A 15254-nucleotide genomic window follows, 5' to 3' on the forward strand; every position below is an offset into this window, starting at 1 on the left:
CACCCGGATCTTGACTTATGTTAGACGACCTGCACCACGAGATATCAACGCTTTGGTGAACTCGTTCGAGAAGTTGTATATAGGGTAAATGATCAGTTATGCATATCTGCCCAGTTGAGCATTATTCTACAGTTGCAAAATCTAAGTGTGCGGTATTTGTTGCATCCGAGTGTCCACGATTAAAAAATTCCTACATGCACCCGGATCTTGACTTATGTTAGACGACCTGCACCACGAGATATCAACGCTTTGGTGAACTCGTTCGAGAAGTTGTATATAGGGTAAATGATCAGTTATGCATATCTGCCCAGTTGAGCATTATTTTACAGTTGCAAAATCTAAGTGTGCGGTATTTGTTGCATCCGAGTGTCCCCGATTAAAAAATCCCTACTGTCCAGCCTCTTGGCCCGTGAGGAGGATCTTTGTCAATATAACTTGACGCGTGGTCATATGGATCAGTTCTGCCACACGATGGAATAGGTTAACTTTTCCACGTGGTGTCGAATAATTTATTTCGATATTAGTAACAAAACAATAATTGAACGCCGGATACTTCGCCTCAACTTTCAAAATAGAGCATTTAATATATTTTTGATGTATAACTTAAAGACGATATCGGTCACTTGCTCGTTACGTGTTTCTCGTCACTGATATCTATATTGTATATGTGTATTTTTTTCTAGCGCGTGTCGTTTAATTTTTTTTTGTCACCTCGCGCTATATCATAAACAAAATATATCCTTAGACTATACTCAAACCTAGTTACCGGTGCGATACTAAATTATCAAAGCTACAGGCCTTATCGTCGGATGAATCGAAATCACTTTGAGATCTTGTTTCTCCTAATAAAATGTAGTTTAGTGTCGTGAAATTATTCGGCAGATTGTGCTTTAACAAATACTAAAAATGCCTGCTAGAATAAATTTATGACAATGAAAGTTTTATATTAAAAAAATAGTTAAAAATCGTTACATTATATGTACGTAAGGAAGATCAGAGCTGAATGTAACAGAAGTAAATTATTACAATGCTGTAATTTAAAAATTTCTTAATATACAACTTAAAAAACAAACATCTAAGCTCTCAAAATCTGTGTTTTTACAATTATAGCAACTAACAACCGTCGTTAGGTAGTCAAAAGTCAGAATTAGTCTTATTTGTGCGCGTTTGCCTTTGTTCTTTGGTTTGTACGCGAACGAAAGTCTTCGGTTGCCTTCGCTTCTGTGTCTGTATGCAGCTTTAGAGACACGTTGGATCAGTTCATCAGCTCGCGCGTATTTATACGTAATACCGATTTAACTTTGACTTTGACCTAGATCAAGGGTTGGTAACGTACGGCCCACTGCGTCCCAAACGAAAAATCGTATCTCCTGACCCACGATGATTTTAAAAAATAATTCAAGTATTTATTTCGCTACTGAAGTAGAATCGTACGAATTTAATAAATTACATTCATTATATTATGCGTACAATGTGTTTGGTTGTTCGATAAGTTTTATCGAACGACAAAATTTATTGAACAACCTATTACATACGTAGGATGTTTATATGTTAAAAAATATTGGAACGTCTAAAATAGATACGTAAAAATCATTTAGTGTGTAGAAGCATCGAGAAGTTTGTTGCTTTTGTATTTTAATAAGATACACTCGTTAAAGTCGTAAGAACGGAAGTTTATTATATTACTACCTTCGTTTATTAACTATAGAAAATGTGGTTCGATATCCGCTCATTAACATGGTCACTGACCCTTGTCAGAGAAAGGGTTGTCAACTCCTAACCTAGATGTTTTGATTTTTTTAACTCCAATGTTTTTGGTACGAAGAGTTCGATTTCCCGCTTCACCGCCAACTTTTGTTTGAATCGGATACAAACCAAAACCAACGGAATTACAAATGTCACCGACGAATACAACGATCTATTTTTTATTTTATTTTTTTAACCGGCAAGAGTGAAAAAATTGCAACCGAAAAATTAATAACAGAGATAACGAGTATATTATTAGTATCGGGAATGCTTAAAAATGGTTTAAATTTTTAAACCCAACAACGTAGACAGTGGATTTCTGGACTTTCGATCAATTTGATAAACGACTCTTTGACTATTTGGCTAGTCTACTTATAATTAAAGTGAGTGCAAAACTAGACGTAAAACGGTTGATCAGATTGCAAAAAGATTGAATTCTTCTTATGGAACTATATATTGCCACATGCAGTGGTTAGGAAAGATATCAAAGTTGAGAATGTGATTACCTAATGACTTATCGCATAAACACTTCTCTGTTACCTCGAAGTGCGCAGAACCTGTTTCTTGATTGGATCGTGACTGGTGATCAGATACTTTACAATGACGTTGTCAGAAAAGGACAATGGACAGATATACAGTAGGTAATTCTCGCTTTCGAGTGGTAATTTTTATATCGGATTCGAGTAAGAGAATCATCCCCACCACTTCATGGTTGTATAGTGCGAGCTGTCACAGACGAGAACGATCCTTGTCGCCCATCGAAACGAATTCTAACCATTAATGAAAATAACAATTGTTGTATTCAATATCAGTGTATCTTTACGAGAGTATTACTGGATTGATGAAATTTTTCCAACGAAAATGAGTTTAAACACAACTTAATTCCAATGATTTTTAATTATAAATTAAAAATTCGAATTCATTTTTGTGAAAAAGAACAATTTTACCGATACGTTGTGTAATACTCTGACAAAATTATCTTAACTATTATAAAATTATTATATTTTGTAAAATCTCAAGCCTTTCTCCTTTTTAAGTTGTTTCGTGTAAATTATTTTTTAATTTAAATTGATCTCTTTTCAAGAGTTGTAAATAGTTAAATAGTATCTATTTAATAAATACATCATTGCAAATTAGAAAATCGTTCGTAGTGACAAAATAAGGAACTCCATCTTCACGTTTCTCGTTTGATAATCTAAAACAAAAGAAAGAAAATTTATATTATTATAACAAGAACATTTATTTTTAACCAGTTATTTTTTTTGTAAATAGAGCGAATTACTATTTCATGATACATATACGATGATAGTAGTTCTTTTTCAGGAATATTGTATGAAGAAGAAACCAAGCCATTCTTAAAAATGGTATGTATAAAAAGAGCTCCTTCATGTCTGGTCGTCTTCCCGCATTTTTCTGTGGGCAACAATGCAGGACATAATTAGGTAAATAATAAGAAGGATGGAGGCACGGATATAGCGTGCAATTCATTTTTCGCCCAAGCTAATTATAATGATTATCACTTTCATTTCGCCCAGTATCTTGAAACTAATCGAAGAAACACGCCACTTCTTGGGATATTTCTCAACGAAACCAAACCTATACTCACGATCGATCTACCGAACGGAAGTCAAAATAAACCTAAATGTTCATTCGTGCCACAGTTTGAAATATCATTCGTTTTTCAACAATTATCGTGCAATTTTCTATTCAAATGTTACAGTAGAAAATTCTAGTACAATGTTACGTAGTAATTGTTAAGAAAAAATGTAATAACGCATCGTTTCCATAACTATTTAACACACGTGCATTATATACATATATATATTTACGATAAAAATGATCCAGAAACCCATAAAATTTACAAGGGAAGTATCATATAATTTCCTTTCTTGGAATATATATAAATAATATGTAAATAATAATAATCATAATAATAATGATAATAACGATAATACTAAACAGCAACTGTGTTAGTATGAGAAAATTCACAGCTATAAATTATCAATCTCAATGTGATACAAAATCTATTTATTCAGATTATTGAACTATAACTTAGGACAGTTTCTAAACTTTATGTAACTGTTTGCTAGTTATTTAGTTCTCCATTAGGGTTACCTATTATTGAGCACGATCGCTGAGTATATTAAATACACTTGGTTACATTTTAAAGAATTATCAACGTTACTAATAACTACTTGCTTGTTTTTTCATAAATGTTTCGCCTCTGTTTGTATTAAATATTTCTACGCATACAACTATCTAAATTTGTTTAACTCGTTGCGAGGCAATCTTCTTGGTTCATTCCTGAAGAAGACAAAAATCTAAACTGATCGAAACTGATCCAAGAATAAAGAACGAAACACTGGAATCGACATTTCCATGATTAATTTTCTTTACACTACTTTACAATACATAAAACGCAAGAACTTTCCGTTCCTCCAAATATATATACAATCTATCTGATTACACAGTGTCTTCGACACTATTCCATAGTTTGGAGAACAGTTTCTCACAGAATATTCGTTACCCGGGAAATAACTGTATAAAACGATCGACTACGCTCGAACGAATGGACATTCGAAGAAAATGAAACATTTCTCTCTCGGCGCGTGTGAATATCGAAGTAAAGGGATGGAGTGCGCCCTGTTCAACAGCGTGTGTCAGTCGCTGATACGTGTCGTACATCGCATAGGAGTTTGATCGTGAATCACTCTATTCGCGTTTGCTTATAATTCCGCCACGGGACTGATCATTTCCAGTGTGCCACGTACGCGCACGAGGCATAAACGTGTCAGGAAAGACACGCGTGTCAGTAAGAAGTCACTTGCGCCCGCGAGAGGGCTGAATGCGGCGTGGGAGGGCTCGAAATAACCTGCGGTGTGGCTGACCCCTCGCTCGTCGACATAAATCACAAGTAACCGCACGTATGTATGCACCTACGGGTACGTTACGTGTACGCGGATCACCAGAATCTTTCGACCGACCAGCGGAAACCGCGGCTGTAGAAGATCAATTTTAGTGGGGTGATAATTTCGTTTTGCCACCAGACGTCCGGTTTATTTGACTACTTCGCGGCAGTAGCGCGAGTTCTCGTTTAGAAGGATCGCGGACCTTCAGGGATTTTCATCTCTGTCTCGTGATCGGAGATGGCCAAAATATCATATCTGACTGGACAGAAGTTTCAAAGAACGAATATCAGAGAAATAACTCATCATTCGTTATTCATTGGATACGAATTGAACTTTGAAGTACAGATTTAAATATTTCACGATTAACGAATGAATTAAGCGTCATTATATAAAAACCATAAACGATTGTGAACTGTTTGCGAAAGAATTTGTCAATTTGTACAAAATTTACGTTACTTTGATTCCTACTGTTTGAAATTTATTTATCCGTTTGAAAGAGAGTAAAATGCAAACAGATACAAGTATATACTAGTACCCTACACGCGCAACACACTTCGATCAGTTTCATTCCTTAAAAAATCGATACTGGAACCGTTATACAACCGATGTTAGAGCCTATAATCGAATTTCAAGCATTCCGTTCCCTTTTTTCGGGTTTTTACAGCAGTTGTTCCAAATCAAAATTATTCGTACAATACCGAACAATTTCTTACGTTGTAATTTTGCAATTTTTTTATGCGACGTTTGTTAAATAAATCAAACTATGTAGAGAGAAAGGAATGCTACATAAATTATCTCAGTAGATTTAATACATTTTGACAGAAATGTAGCCTTTCTGATAATATGAGTTTTTCTTAATAAAGGAAAATTAATGCGACAAAGGTATTCTGTTTAATAATTACTAGATTGTTCAATAACTAGGTTGTTGCATAGTACTATATTGGTCAATATGTTTTGTCGTTCGATAAAACTTATTGAACAGTATAGTACTAGATTGCTCGATAAGTTGTATCGAACGACGAAACTTATCGAACAACCTATTATTTGTCCGGTTGTCGATGCTATCGAAGTGTTTATTAGCTGCTCGTGTTGTTTCGATAAAATAAGCCTAACTGTCTGTAGAACAATTTGTGAGGAGGTCACGTTGCCGCGAATGGTACTACCATTTTTGGACACGGTCATCCATTCGATTATAGAACACATCAGTTTCGTCCGTCACCGCAACTGAAGCCGATCCGAGGAAAACTTTTGAAATGAACAATGAGGCACAGTAAAGAAGAAGGAGAATCGCGTTGCAGCCCGAGCAAAGCGAAAAATCTGACCGCGACGAAAGAAACTGGTTTATCGACGTAAAAAGCTTTTGCCCACAATCAAATTTCAGAACAAAAATTCCTTCAATTATTGTGCGCAGGTAGAGGGAGGGGTCGTGGAAGGCGGAGACGTAAAACGACGAACGAAACAAAATCGTCCTGAGTATGAAATGCACGCATAAGAGAAGCAAAGCAATAAAGATTCTTTCGTGAATCGCCAGTAACGCTGCTCCCGAGCTATTCTGCCGGTCGATCGACCGAAGATTATCGTGTGGTGGAACCAGAAAGGGGGAAACCGGTGCATAGTCCTGGTTAACCGATAGCAGTCAAGATAAAGGGGCAAAACGTGGCTACAATGTTGCGAGTACAGTCAGAATCAAAAAGTTCATCTGAAATTCACTACGCGAAAACGTATTTTTCTAACGTCGATCCATCGAGGAATCTCTGGTAACCACCGGATCATCGATCCGGTTCGCGTTCGTTCGCGTAAACGCGCTTTTTATCGATAACGTTGAAACGCGAAGGCGCGTTGAAACTGTTTAGCAACACCGGGGCAAAAGACACGTTCTTTCGGAATATAAACTGTTAATAACGTTAGAAGCGGCGACGAGAGTAATACCGAATCTAGTGTACCGGAGAATAATTTACCACTTTATACGAAACCGGTTTAATTGTATATGTATCAGACAGAATCGATTCCATTCAATATCCACGGAAAAATATCCGTACGTATCGGTTATAAACAAAATGATAATGTCGATGCTATCGAAGTGTTTATTAGCTGCTCGTATTACCATTCTTTTAGTTGTAACCAGTAACCGCGGTTTAAAGAAAAAAACAGTAGATTTTAATTTGGCGCGGCGTAATACGTACGTATGGTACGTGTCGCGTCTTCTAAAGATTTCACCGATAGTGATAGCAGAACCTGTAGAACGTGACATTCCCTGTAAAGCCTAAAGAACTTTCATTGGTTCGTGGTCTTTCTTGGTTTAAGTTACTTATAAACCACCCCGTCCCGTTTAGGTAGTTCATAGTACAACGAAATTACTCTGGAGTTGTTAGTATCTTTGAAGTTGTTCTCTTAATCTTTTTACTTCACTTTTTATACTATTCCATATTAATGTACACGATGTTTCGGAAATATAGTAATTTCTACATTAAAGTGAAAAAATAAACCGGGATAGGTAGCGATTTTTATCTACAACGGAGCTCGAACATTGCGTGCATTGTACAATGAGGAAAGTGGATGGTATGCAACACTGAAAGTGAGCGAGATAGAGCAACAACCAGCGAGTCTTGTATCACATGCATTCGGTGGTCGACACTTTAAAGCGATACCGTACATGCATCGGTGTACATATAGATTTTTACTATTCGTTTGAGAATGTATTATCGATAAATTAAGCAAATTTTTCTGAATTCAAACCGTGCTTGAAATACTTTCAATTATGTTTAATTAAATATAGCCCGGATCAGATCGTGTTTGAATAATTATACAATTTGGAGATTTAAATCCGATAACCTTGACCATAGTATGTTGTCAAGGGCACCCTCCTAAATTATTTTCAAGCAGGTTTACCAATTGCTCGTTTCTAGATAAAAAGTTGCTAACTGGAAAAGTTTGGAAAATATACACTTATTTTCGGTAATTGTTTGGCAAAAGTCATCATTTTTAACAACTTTTCCCGATATGTAGGATTGTCATCATTATACATGATATTCAAAGAACAGAAGAAAATAAGTAGAAATATTACAGGATATTACAAACTCTATTCTCTTATTTTCCTACTCTTCTCTTCCCATTGAATATTATCTATAGGTAAATCTGGTTTGAATGGCCGATTGCTTGGCAGTGATCGGACTATTAATCCAGCCCGGTTATATTCATTCGATAAATAGGAATACTGAAATATTTTTTGTTATCATTTTTTTAACGAACAATGAACGATAGTTAAAACCTTGTGGAGGTTACTTGAGAGTATATCCTTGACAATATACACCAAGGTCAAGATCATTGAAGCAGAATCCCTTAAATTGTGTAATTATCAAACGTTCAAATTTTATCACAAGTTTCATCAGTGTATAAAATTCGATTTCACGTCTCATCACTTCCATTTAGTCGATAAGTATTAATGTATTTAAATGAAATCGAAATATCAAATTTCTGGAAATTACAAAAATCCATGAAATTCTTAGAGTACATAGTAAAGTGAGATAAAATTACCTGTGTTCGTCAAGATAGTCCTGAAATTAGGCACGAACTTGGTATAAAAGAAGATAAAATATATTTCCAATATACGATACATATATTGTTAGTGTTTTCATCGTAAAAAATAAAGAAGAAAGTATGATACTTTTTCCTCATCCATTAACATTTAAGTATTACATAGATATATTATAATACCAAGTAATCATATTTTGTCATATTTAAGAATTCAAAAAAATATTTGATCAAGAATAGATTTACGCTCTGTTTTGCAATCATTTATTAGAAACACTCTCCGATATGAGTGATCTTTGTAGGATTTCCCGAGCCAAACAACAATCCGTAAACAGAATTGCTCTGTACCTCTTAGTTTTTGGAAAACAGGAGCTCTGATCAGCATTTTAATATAGAGTAGTAATATTAAAAGATTAATAAAGCTCGTACAACCTTAATTGTACTTTTTAATAATACGTAACCACCTAGTAAGATACAAACGTAAGATTTTTATAATTCTCGTAGAAAAGTAACAAACATTGTACACAATTAAATGAAAGAAATTCAGACCAAGATAAGGAAAGTATAGCAAATTGTAAGATATAAAACTTAAAAATGAACTGACAGCACAGTATGTATTGAAAATATATACCGAAGTTACTGGTTATTAAGAACGTATTATATTAAGAAGCTAGGCTGAGCGACAATAATGTAATTATTGTATAGTAACTATAGCTAAAGAAATATGAAACATAGATATCTCAATGATGGGAACTCGTTGGATTTCCATGTATGTACTACCGGATTGAACGAAACACTCTGTATATTATCAGTGCCCTAACAAGAAATTGAAAGTCGCCGAAAAATGATCGATATCTCACAGATAATCGTTAGTAGCATTTGTAAAACCAACTTAAAACCGTACGGATTTTGTCGAGCTGGATGCTCGATCATTACGTGGTTTCACGAAGACGAAGTGGCACGCAAGAAATTGCGGTTTCAAGAACGGTGTTACGTAGTAGATCGGGTGTAGCAAAGCACTGTTCCCGTTTGACTAACTATAACACTTTATTTAGAATATGACAAAATCTGGTTTACACTACCAATCTCAGTGGTTGTTTCTACAACGGTAGCGCAGTGACGGTTGCGCGACGAATGTTCGTTAGTAAAAGACTCGTGGAGTGTTTTTATATCCTTTAGTGAATCAGTATATAATTAACCAGTAGCTAGCAGTTAATCGGTTGTTTTTCTCCGGATGTTTTTCTGAGTTAACGCACCGTATGTCACTGAGTTTACTCGTATTACTTATTTTTATTTAATTAGAGTAAAAAAATGTATACATACAACAATATTATAGTCTGTAGAAGTAAGATGGAAAAACGAGGTTCAGTCGATATGACTGTTCGACGAACTAACTCAACTTCATCCCAATAATAATATATAATGTACCGAAACATCAGATGAATTATAAGACAATGTTGTCTAAGTTGCATAAACATTAATGGGCATAATTTGGTATGTTTTATCAAGAGACAACGCAACGTTTCGACGTGTGATTAGTGTACTAGTGTGTAGACGTATAGAAACAAAAATTAAAAATTCGTGTTACACAAAAGCTAGTGTTTCGAGCATTTTCAGTGTGCTAGGAAAGATTGGAGGGAAGTAGGTTGTACAAGTGCATAAATAGATGACTTGAGTTAAAATTTTACGGGCGTGCGAATTTAGTGTTGGAGCGTGTAGTCGATTGCATTAAAATATATAGTTCTTATTTCGGTAGAGAAAACGCGACGTATGACGCGCATCGTACAAAATGCCTGCGGAGTCTTGGCCTTAGAGCCAAGGACCTAAACAAGACAACAAAGATAAAGATTCCATCTCTCCCGCATATGCAGTCAGCCAGAACGTTGGAGGACTGATGTGGTCGAATTTACGAACACGGTAAGAGAAACGTGAATACAAATTTCGAATTATCGTATACAAGTAAATGTTCGTGTTTGGATTTATCTAACAACACCGTGCAAAAATATTCGAGAGATTTAAGTTTACGATCCGTTGCACGGGACGTTGGAAACAAAGTACGATCTATGTACGAGTAATTATCTAACGATTTATTTTCTGTGCATGAACCACGTTGCATGGTTTAAGTTATCGTACAGTCGTATTTGTCAAGGTTCGCGTTTTCTACAAGATCGAAAACACTCTCTACCACACACACAGGACTACGTTAAAGGAAACTTGAGGACTTTAGCTTAAAGTATTAAACCATCGTTGCTAATAACCACCTTGATATAGTTGATACGAAGCGAAACATATACTTAAATAAAGTTATAGTTTTGAAACTTTTAATTATTTTAATAAAAATAATTACGTTTGTAAATATATATTACATATTGTAAGCGAATTGTAAATATAATCAGTTTAATTTGCCAACGATAATTATTCGTAAAACATAATAACCATTGACATAAGGTATTGTTTATCAAATGTCAAATTTTCTTTTAAAGAGAACCTATTTGTAGCTAATTGTAAATATAATGGGTTCAATTTTCCAATGACAATTATACCCAAAACATGATAACTATTGACATAAGGTATTTATTAAATGTTAAATTTTTTTTTTAAACAGAACCTCTATTACTTCGATACTAGTATTTGTCAATTTTGTCTTACTCTGTGTTATAAACGATATTGCTCTCATTGGTACAAAAATAGTAGCTCCTTTCGTGCGTTAAAAAATTCCATGTTACGTATTGTTTAAAGCAAGAAACAACTTAATCGTGAAACCTCTACGTTTCGTGAGGAATTGAGATCACATCTGAATTGTAATTTCAGTCGAGATACAAACGACTATTTTCTCTAAAACAAACAACGCAATGAATAAAACCGCAATTGCATTGTTCGTTTTTGCAGGCACCTGAAGAAAAGGAATTCCTCCGCGCAGCCTCAATTCCATCAGACTTCACCGTGGATCCAACGGGCATGACATACCACGCCACACATTGTCGGTTATCATCGACAGCTTGTTGCGGCTAGATGAAATTTCACCACTACATTCTTACTAGCCGTAACGTGCTTGCCTCTATCATCATTATGTGATTCGATTACAGTCGATGCAAATGCAGTCCCCGTTTATAGTAGCGACGTTGATTATATAGTAATGTACGAATTGTGATAAAGAAATATTGAAAAGTCTCGTTTAGAATGAAACTTTTAGGGTGTACAGGACAAATATGTATATTCTTCTTAAATTAATTACTCTTTCAAGCAACCCTCTATCGACAATGTGCACTTGCTCCAACATTCCTGTCACTCTTGGAAATATAATAGATTGCTCAATAAATTTTGTCGTTTGATAAGATAACTATTAGGTTCGTCGTTTTATTTTTCTAAAGATGGTACTACCGTTCGATGAACATGTGTGAAGTTTCATGTAGATCTGTCGACTCGTTCGTGTATTTACTGTTGTTCAAAGTTGAAGTGTCATTGTATTTTTTGACAATGGAAAAAACGATAAAGCTTATTGAACAACTTAGTAGCTGAATGTCATTGCTTGAAAGACTGTTGGGCTCCTTGGTCACGGTTCATTATGTCTTAACACTATCAAATTTGTTCTCTTTTTGTTTTATTTCAATATTGAATAGGGAGAATGGAATATAGAAAATTTGATCTCTACAAGAAATTTCTAAATTAAAAGTATATCGAATCAAGAATTTTAGATAAGATTATTTCGTATGAACAGAAAGAGAAAACGTTTATAATTTTATTATGTTCAAATAGTCAATAAATAAACGACAAAATCAAAATATTTATTTAATCAAATTTACAGTCCAACATAAAGAAGAATATTTTTTGTACAGACCTTAAAATTGTAACATTAAAACGATTTGACGTTCAACTTTGTATCTAAATAAATTTTTCTGTAAAATTGATATGGATCGAACCATTTGAATTTTAAAAAATAATGTGGACCGCAAATGGTTAAGAGGAAAATGGGTGTGTATACCTTGTTGGGAACTTTCTAAGTATAAAATGTTTTTATTAAAAATAAAATATTCTTTGTTTACAATCAGTCTCTGTTCGAAGATAAAGGAAATTCTAATTCTCGTTGACGGCATGAAATGATCAACGTAAAACGTGTTATTACTACGAAACCATTAATTGATTTACCCCCGCCTCTCGAGATAATTACCGCACGAGTCACTCAGAATCATATCATACGAGTGAAACACAGACAAGAGGTTTTTTATAACGGTTTTTTGTTTCTCGATGTTAAGGCGATCTTGACGGTTATATTTAATATAACTCTACTTGATTCGGAAACTAATTACATTGGGAAGATAGCCTATTGTTTAGCCATCGGTAATATTAATCGTATTATACATTAACACGTATAAATACATCATTTCTTTTAAACATATTAACGAGTAATATTTATAAATGAATTAATAAATAAGAAATAGTAAAAACCAAGACTGATTCAACGTATAAAAGCAATAAAAATATTTTACTTCCTTCTTAGCGTACTGTGCATAACGTCCACTGTTTCATTTCTTAAATAGTTCATTTAAATGTTGCTTGTCATATTAAATATTTACAGGATAACGATAATGGTCATCACGAGCATAATTTAAAAAATTATACATTTCACATTTTTACCCTAATTTGGGCTAAATTGGCAAACATGTTAATCTAAACGTATAAAAAGACAAAATTGTATCAAAACATGAGTTATTTATCTCTGGAACTTATATATTATTAAAAAAAAAATAAAAAGTAGAAGTTTAATAATAAAAATATATTAAAATTGCACTACAAATATTTTGTTGTACAAGACCAGTAAATAGTCTCGAGGGAGTAAAAAAAGTAAATATCTACAATAAATGTGTACCTGAAAGAGAAATCTTTCGTGCTCGTTATGAATGAACAATGGTTAATCACAATACAATTGGTGAGATTTTTCCGATGAAAATTAATTCAAACACGATTTTATTTGGATTATTTTTAATTAAACATAATTGAAAGTCGATTCGAAATAAAACGAATAAAATATTCATATTTTTACAGAATGTCGCAGCTGTGCAATATACATATATTAAATCGAATCGAATGTTTAAAAATAAAAAACTACAAATACATTGACGGACGTTAAATCGAACCTACCGACATGACCAGTGTCGTTGTTTCAATTTCCTTCCAAAGCAATTGTTTTACAATGGTCAATAAGATTGCCCGATTTGAATATAATTGCAGAAATTTGTATTATATACGAATGGTATAAACTTCGACAAAAAAATAAAAGTATCAACCAGTCTATCCCATAAATCGTTACCAAAATCGATAGAAAAAGTTTTCGAATATTAAGTACGATCTACGAAATATGAAATGAAAGTACTTAGTATTTTGCACAACCGAGAGGAACTTCTCGAGTATATCCCATGTTATTATCCATTAATTTTACCATTGCGTTATTCATAAATCTAATTTTCATATTTTGCTTGTAGCAAGCAATAAGATTGATTTTGCCAAAGGTAAATATAACTTTCATGTTCCTTAAATATTAAGAAAACCCGAGCAAATCTTTGACCAAAATATATACGTTAAGAGTAATATCAAGCGAAGGATGTAATTTGTATCGTGAATTGTACTCTCTGTTCTCGTTTTAGCTCGATTTACTTTGCAATGCGTTTTAAACCAGCAAATAATAACTTTACGCGTCCCGACACCGGCAGAAACACGGTCCCGCGATTACCAAGAACACCTCCGAGTGAAGTAAAAAGAAACGAAACATTCGAATGGTAAAAGCACGCGTATCTTTGGCATATCGAAACCGCAGGAATTCATCGGCTGCCTACGCCACTGGTCGATATCTTCGTCCAACTATAATCTTGAATGGAGAGTTTAGCTCCAAGGAAGATGAATGGTATGGAAGAAGACCGACTGCAACATTGCTACTTTGTCGGCGAGGAGACATACGATGTGGAAGCACTCGATGTGACGGCAGGAGGCCGAATTAGGCCCGATTCACACTGAGGAGCGTCGTCTGTGACGAGCCACGGAACGTTCGGTAGCATCGGTGGATACGATCAACGCAATACGTCGACACGGACGAATGAGAATCTCCGAAGCGGAGAATCCGTTCGCGCAACTACTTTCGGACACAGCCCGGCCGCAATTGAACGCGAGCGGCGTGTACGGTCCACGTATTGTGAATCGACCTTAAGGTGGCTAGAGAAACGCTCGTAGAAGGGGAAGAGCAAGGAAGAAACACGCAGCGGACGGCATAGCACGGCCAACCGAACATCAAGCGGCACACGCATTGGCGTAAGAGACGCCGAGACGCTCGCGTAGAACTCTCTCGTGGCATGTCGCTCCTCGAGTAAAAGGAGCGGCTTGGGGTTTGATACATCGAATGGCAACGATTACCATTTACAACATGTACAAGACAGCGATCTGTTAAAGGCAACCTTCGGACACTAAGGGACTTATCGTGCCTTTTTCTCGTGTTTCGTACGACTGGCTTTCTCGCCGGTGAGTGCTTCTCGTCCACCTCTCCCCCACCCACCTACCGTCCCGATCCTCTCCACCCTCTTTGTATACTTTTTTTCGTACCTTTTTATTTAACCAAGTACGCGCACGGCCGAGCCCTAACGCACCTCCCCCCCACCCTTCGTCTTATTAAAATCCCTGCGCCGTGGCTGACAAGTTGTCTTCCATGCGATGTCGTTGCTCACTCACTCCGGGAAGCGGACAGGCTTGGACGAGGCCCCTCGAAATCAACGAGATAACGATCTCTCGTGTCGCGAATCGCTCGGAAAACGATGAAATCGGAGAAATGGCCGCGCTCGTTCCTCACGACGTGCATCGATTATTCAACGTTACGCTCGGTGTGCTTGTTTTTCGCGGGATTCCATCTCCTCGTTTCTCGCTTAGCCGCGATTCGATCGTGGGGGTCCGGGGGATTGCACCGAGAACGAGACAATCAACGGGCGAATGCGAATACCGGAGTCGACGGGGCGAGAAGAAAGAAAAACGGCGCGCTAACAATAAGGCAGAGGGAAAAAGAGGTACCGGCAGAATTTGTAACCCAAG

The 15254-nt window shown here is 35.7% G+C and overlaps 1 long non-coding RNA gene across 1 annotated transcript; it reads left to right on the forward strand.

Annotated features, from left to right (window-relative positions):
* The first annotated feature begins 4522 nt into the window (after positions 1-4522).
* Positions 4523-12024, forward strand: LOC143145936 (uncharacterized). The gene is made up of 3 exons (XR_012991811.1): positions 4523-4670; positions 9943-10103; positions 11076-12024. It is a non-coding gene; the product is annotated as an uncharacterized LOC143145936 (long non-coding RNA).
* The last annotated feature ends 3230 nt before the right edge of the window (positions 12025-15254 follow it).

This window comes from Ptiloglossa arizonensis, chromosome 4 (assembly GCF_051014685.1).
Source record: "Ptiloglossa arizonensis isolate GNS036 chromosome 4, iyPtiAriz1_principal, whole genome shotgun sequence".
Taxonomy (NCBI): domain Eukaryota; kingdom Metazoa; phylum Arthropoda; class Insecta; order Hymenoptera; family Colletidae; genus Ptiloglossa; species Ptiloglossa arizonensis.